General features: G+C 50.6%; 1 long non-coding RNA gene across 1 annotated transcript; it reads left to right on the top strand.

The window, feature by feature from the left end:
* The first annotated feature begins 259 nt into the window (after nucleotides 1-259).
* LOC147697068 (uncharacterized) lies at nucleotides 260-1,375 on the top strand. The gene is made up of 3 exons (XR_015299138.1): nucleotides 260-358; nucleotides 454-533; nucleotides 860-1,375. It is a non-coding gene; the product is annotated as an uncharacterized LOC147697068 (long non-coding RNA).
* Nucleotides 1,376-6,754: the final 5,379 nt, after the last annotated feature.

Below are 6,754 nucleotides of genomic sequence, written 5' to 3'. Positions count from 1 at the left end.
CATAGTCAATATGAATAGCAGAACGCACCTTAGTACAGGACAGTAAAAAGAGACAGAGTTTAGCTACCACACAGAGCCCGAAAGATCAGCAACACAAAAATTATGAACACAGAAAACACTGTGCTACCCCCACAAATAAGACATATATGCCCGATAGGTCATATGCCGAGGCGTATCTTATTCTTGTCATCTCCCAAACTCGAACATACCTTGGTATCCATTACAAATCTGTGACCCGCGTTGTTTTGCTTTGTTTTAGGTCCCAAAGAAATAATGACCGATAACATAGGCCCAGAGAACTCACATTATAGCCTTTAATCCTAACCGCAGATACATCTGGAGGATCCAAAACTCTTCGGTAATATGCAGTCACAAACAAACTTATATAAAGAAACGTCTCTAAAAAATAGCATAGAAAATTAAGAGGCTTCATTTTTGTATCCCTATCTACAGGAAGCTACCCTCACAGAGACACGACTGTCCATAAAATCTATTTTCCTAAAAGGGTCCTAATAGTGTCAACGCAGACACAGGTGATATAAGTAACTCCTCAACCTAGTTGTAGATGACACATACTTGTCATGCATGTGTCCACACACCAGGTGTCACCTAATCTGCTTTCTTATTCTTTTGGGAGGTATAAGGCTTTACTAAACTACTTTCTCACACAACTTTCCTTTTCAGCTTGGGTAACTAGGTACTAAACTATTCAGTATTCCTACCACATCCGACTAATTTTTAACTTTGATCTGGTCACAGGTTGGACCATAGCACAAAACAGTTTTATTAAACCTTTGAAACATTTATCTGAATTCAGGATGCTCATAATTTAATCATGGTATATATGTTCTCATTGCAGATAATGAAAACCCCCTGGTTTTAACTGTATGTATGCACCTGTCTGTTGTCCATTTACATGTTGGCCCTGAAGAAGGTGAAGCAAATTAAGCACATCACCGAAACGTACGTAGGCCGTACGCATCAGACACCCTCAGTTTAAATCAGAAATCAAAATCTGGAGAAGGAAAGGAAAGGAGCACTAAAAACTGCTAACCCTCAAAACAAAAAGGAAGAAATAAGATAACGGGGTCTAGCCATATTCTGAGGAGTCTATCGAAGGACACGATACATGTTCACTTTTTTTCACTGTTTTGTGTTATTGTCAGTAGTGTTAGAATAATGGGTATGAAAGTTTGAATTTGTATGAATGAAGGTATGAGTGAAAGTTATTTTATGTGTATTGCTTAGGGGTTTGTGTTTAGACATGATCCAACCATGCATTTTTTAATTATATATACATATGTTACCATGTCACTGTTTTGAAACTTTGATAAAATGATCACTAGAAAATGAAGAAAAAAATAATTTGTTATGCAAAAGATATAAAATAAATGAAAGAAATCAAATATACATTCCATGTCTTAATGAATTATCTCTTGTTCTTATGCAGCATCATAATTGTAACCTTGTAGAGACTTTAATGCTCAGATGTAAAGAAATATAGGTCAGTATAGAGGTTCCCCTCATTGTTTGTTATAGACTGTCACTCCCTCCTCTAGACCTTAAAGTATCACAGGGAGTCCCCATTCACCTATGTTATGTCGTATTTACGATACATAGATTTTTAAAAAATTTTTTATTTTTGGTGGCGAGGATAATAAAGAGGCACAAATTATACAGTTAACAAATCAGTTGACACATGCGGACCAGGTAGGCCAGGTCCAAAAAGGAGGAACACAGCCAGGTGCGGCCCACATCCCGGAGGCAGGGCGGCATCTCGTTCAGCCTGTGAAACAGTTAAAGGAATTTGCTCTTGTGCTCCCAGTATCCCTTAGTCAATATCAATATCTCCGCCAATTTTTCATTTATAATGCAGTACCAACCTAAAAAACAACATAACAGTAACAAAGAACCCCATGAATGGCATTTGTGGCACTGATGCAATCACATAAGGAGATGTAGGCAAGGGCCCACTACAGAGCAGTCCTCATAGTAGAATGCGGTCGATGGTAGTCACAATGATAGACAAGTGTACGCAACAAGGAATATCAGCATGGCTCAGGGGACTGCTACACTACCTCATGACATTCCGCCCCGGATCCCTCCCCTCCATCTTCAGACTCCGAGGAAGCGGAGGAAAACAGCTCCGCGATGGTTGCGTCAGAGTCATCCTCCTCCATCCCCTCGATACACATGGTCCTCCAAGCGAGTAGGTCATCCTGGAGTTTCCCATCCCTGCGTCTGCTCTGCATATGTGTCTCCTCCGCCAAGGCCCATTCCTTGGCGTCCCGTAACCAACTAGAGATTTCAGGCGCCCTCCGTCCCATCCAAGTAATGGCCACCCGCCTCCTTGCCAGAACCAACAGGAGTTGTAGTAATTTGTAGGACAGACCCCTCTTCCTGGGTTTGGGCACTAGCGCTAGTAGACAGTGAAGCGGTTCCAAGTGGAGCGCAAGGTGTGTAATCCGGGTAATGTGTGCTACCACCTCTACCCAAAAGTCATGTACCAAGGGGCATTCCCAGGCCAGGTGAAGGAATCCTGCCCGTTCTGCACCACACCTCGGGCAATTATGGCTTCTGTCCGAGGAGATACGGTGGAGGGAGGCAGGCGTCATATATGTGCGATGGAGAAAATTAAAATGTATCAATTTGAAACGCGCATTACAAGACACTTTACGAGTCAACAGCCCTATTCGCCTCCTCTGGGCTGGATCCAATTCAGTCCCTAGGTCCGCCTCCCAAGCCCTCCAAGCAGGCATCAATGGGGGAGTCGAGTCCCTGCGCATCGCTGAGTAAAGAAGGGAAATTAGTCTCCTACCTCTGCCACAGGACAAGATGATGTCCAGGGTATTAGTGAGCTCGGGCGCCTCTGGGAATTGGGGCCACGTCGTCCTGGCTACATCCCGGAGACATCCATAATGCAGGTACTGGCCCTCACGCAGTCCAAAGGAGTCCGCTGCTCTCTCAAAGGACACAAACGAGTTGTCCGGATAAAGATCCGCAAGAGTCTCGCAACCGCCCAGGCGCCACTCCCGGAAAGACATATTCGCCTCCATCGTGAGTATTGGGGAAAGGATCCAAAGGGAGAGCTCCCTATGGAATGGCGCACGCCGCAAAACGCGCTCAACGAACTGCTGCCAAATATGAGCCGTATGCCTACCGACATAGGGCAATGTGTTGTTGGCGCCCCGACCCTGCATTAGAGCTTCCTGTAGCTCCCTGTCCTAAGCCACTCCTGCCAACAATGCCAACTCCCAGTTCTCGGTGTCAGCAAACCATCTGGCCGCCGGGAGAAGTTGTGCAGCATAGTAGTATAAATCAAATCTCGGGTCCTCGAGGCCTCCCGCCTCCCAACACTGCGTCACCGTGCGCAACGCAACTCTGCTGCGACCACCCGCCCAGAGCAGGGATGTAAGGAGCGAATTCAGTGAACGGAACACCCGGGGGGCAACGGGCATAGGGTATTCTACAGCCCGTACAGGACTCTAGGAAGCATCACCATTTTGGCAACTGCTAGACGGCCCATAAGGGAGAGAGGGAGCGTATTCCAGAATACAACGGACTTGCGGAGGGCCACAAGAATCCTGTCCATGTTATGGGTTAAGAGAGCCTCATCAGAAGCGGCCACCTGAATACCCAGGTACCGGAACGCCAGGCGTTCACACCGGAGGCCCGCACAGTAAGAATCCGCCGCCGGGGCGAGATCATCAGGAGTCAGCGGGAACACCAGGGACTTATGAACATTCATGCGCAGTCCCGAGGCCGCACCAAAGCGGTCCAAGAGGCGCAACAGAGCGGGGAGGGCCTCCATCGGAGAGGTCAGGTAGAAAAGCGCATCGTCGGCGTAAAGGGAGATGACATTAGTAGTGTCTCCCACCACTATACCCCATTCATGTAACTCCTTGCGGGCTGATATGGCCAGGGGCTCAATTGCGAGGGCAAAGAGAAGGGGGGACAACGGGCAGCCCTGTCAGGTACCCCTCCCCAACGTCCACTCATCAGAGCGGGCTAAACCCAGACGCACCCTGGCCCGGGGCGTTCTATATAAGACCCGTATCCACTCTCGAAAGCCGGGACCAAATCCCATCTTGAAGAGTACATGCATCAGGTAACCCCAATGCACTGTATCAAAGGCTTTAGCCAGGTCAACGGAGACCAGCACATGGGGAGTGTCTCGCCCCCGGACCTCGTGTAATACATGGTTCAGGCGGCGCAGGTTCATCGCCGTATTACGACCAGGGACAAAGCCACACTGGCCTGGATGGACGAGCTGAGCTACGTGTGGGGCAAGGCGATTGGCCAACAGCTTGGTTAGGATTTTCACGTCCGAGTTAATCAAAGTGATAGGACGATACGAAGCGGGGTCTGTGTTGTCACCACCCGGTTTCAAGATCATACAAACTTCACCTTGATTCAAGGTGGGTGGGAGGTCACCCGTGCGTAAGGCTTCATTGTAAACCTGTAAAAGGAGGGGGCCCAGGGTTTGCCCGAACGTATGATAGAACTCTGCAGGGAATCCATCCCCGCCAGGGGTTTTGGTTCGTGGGAGGGTGGCAATTGCCGTAGTAATTTCACAGAGCGTCAGTTTGACATCAAGGTCTTTCACCGCTGCCTCTGGGAGGGCCGGCAAGCCGAGGTTTTCGAGGTATAGGTGGTAGACCTCCTCAGATATAGACCGGTCAGCCTCATACACAGTCCGCAGGTGGTCCCGCAGAACCGTGAGTACAGCAGCTTCCGAGTGGACCATATCGCCATTGGGCGCCCGCAGGGCTACTATACGCTCTGCCGTGAACTCCCGGCGAAGTATCCAGGCCAGCAAGTCGGCCAGATTTATCCCCCTCTCGATGCAGTCTCTGTCTATATTGGCCCAGCGTAAATCTATCGAGCCTCGTGAGAATATCGTGGATCGACCCAAGGGCCAGGCCCTCCACGCGTTGATCCGAGGTGTCCGGATCAGGGCGGGCCTGGACGTGCAAGAGCTCAGCCTCCGCAGTCTGTAAGTCTGATAGCAGTTGTTTCCTGACCCCGTACGTCAGGCCCATGCACGCTCCGCGGACGACCGCTTTCAGTGCCTCCCACTTAGTGGAGTAAGACAAGTCACTCCCCGCCCAGTTAAGTTCCAAATAATCGTATAGGGACGTTGCCACATGATCCCGGGCTACCTGGTCTTGGAGCAGGTCAGTCGGCATTCTCCACGAGCGAGGACGTTCCGTCCGGTCAGGCCATTGCGCCACGCACGTGACCGGAGCATGATCCGACAGGTATCGGGCCTGGTGTGTGACCGTCAACATGAGAGAGGAGGGGAGGTTGGCCGCCAACACTCTATCTAGCCTACTGTGAGTGCCATGGGTCGGGGAATAACAAGTGTAAAGTTTCTGCGTGGGGTGACATGCGCGCCAGACATCGAACGCCCCTATATTATGCATCACGTCCCGCAAACACGCCATCATACGGGGCTTAGTTCCCGCCCGAGGTGGATGACGGTCCAGTTCATGATGTAGCACGCAATTGAAATCCCCGCACCAGAGGAGGGGCGCGTCTAGGCTTGGAGCCACGAGATCCTGCATCCGGGAAAAAAATGTCGGGTCATCTACGTTCGGCGCGTCCGTATTAAAGACCAGAAGGACCTTATCGTCCAATTTGAGCTTCGCCAATATGTACCTGCCTTCCACATCCGCATCAATATATTGGACAGCGCATGGGACCCCAGGGGCCACCCAGATTAGGACCCCCCTAGCATATGTAGAGTAGGAGGAATGGAATAGCTGGCCTCTCCATTTCTTGGCCAGCCGCTGCGCACCATCATCATCTAAGTGGGTCTCCTGTAAGCAAGCAACTGAAACCCCATGGCGTTTTAGGAAGGTAAGGACCCTGTGTCTCTTAGTGCACGTACCCAGGCCACGCACATTCCACGTCAAGAATTTAAACCCCATGACCACCAATCATGCCCAGCCGGGCAGCAGTGTATACACAGTCTAGGCTGTCGCCAGCAGGCCTTTGCCACATAGAATTTCAAAAATGCATCGCACAAAGCAAGCGCCCCGCTAAGCAGAAGCAACATGCGCCAAATGCCAGTGTCATCATTGTCATACCCCAAACCCCACCCCCCAACAACCCCAACATACGAAATTTTGACTTGAACCCCCTCAACCCCACCACCCACGAGCAATAGGATAGCAACAACCAGAAACGCCACCCCGCCCTTCCCCCGCCAGTGCCAGGACGTGCACAGCCACCCCATTCAACACTCTTCACTCACACTCACACACAACAGAACAACCCAACCCACCCCCCCTCCCAGCTCCTCGAAAGACCCAACGAGTCCGATATACGAACCCGGACATCTCTCCCCCCCTAAGTCAACAATGCGGGAGGAACAGCCCACACTCATATCTCTCACCACTCGGTGCACACTCAACCCCGACGCCAAGTACGAGGTACCGATCAGTGATCAATCGCTCTCAACATCCACGCTGAACGAGTAGAGATCTAAAGAGCCGCCGGGCTATATGGGACTACACAGTAACAGCAATCGCACAGCAGGGTCAATGGAGGCAGGGCAAGGATCATTCCAAGTCTAGGGTCTGCAAGGCAGTCTCCGGGACCACTGGGACCGCAGAGTCCGTGTTCACCTGCGTCTCCTGCAAGGTGTCCGGTACCAAAATGTCATCAGGTGCAGCCGCACCGTGCAAACATGTTCCAGTCCCTTCAGGCGAGGCTTCCATCAGGATGGCCCCATCCGGACCCACCATGG

This window comes from Lissotriton vulgaris, chromosome 8 (genome assembly GCF_964263255.1).
Source record: "Lissotriton vulgaris chromosome 8, aLisVul1.2, whole genome shotgun sequence".
Classification (NCBI taxonomy): Eukaryota; Metazoa; Chordata; class Amphibia; order Caudata; family Salamandridae; genus Lissotriton; species Lissotriton vulgaris.
Note: the sequence above shows the minus strand (reverse complement) of the source record. Positions and strands in the feature narration are given on the sequence as shown.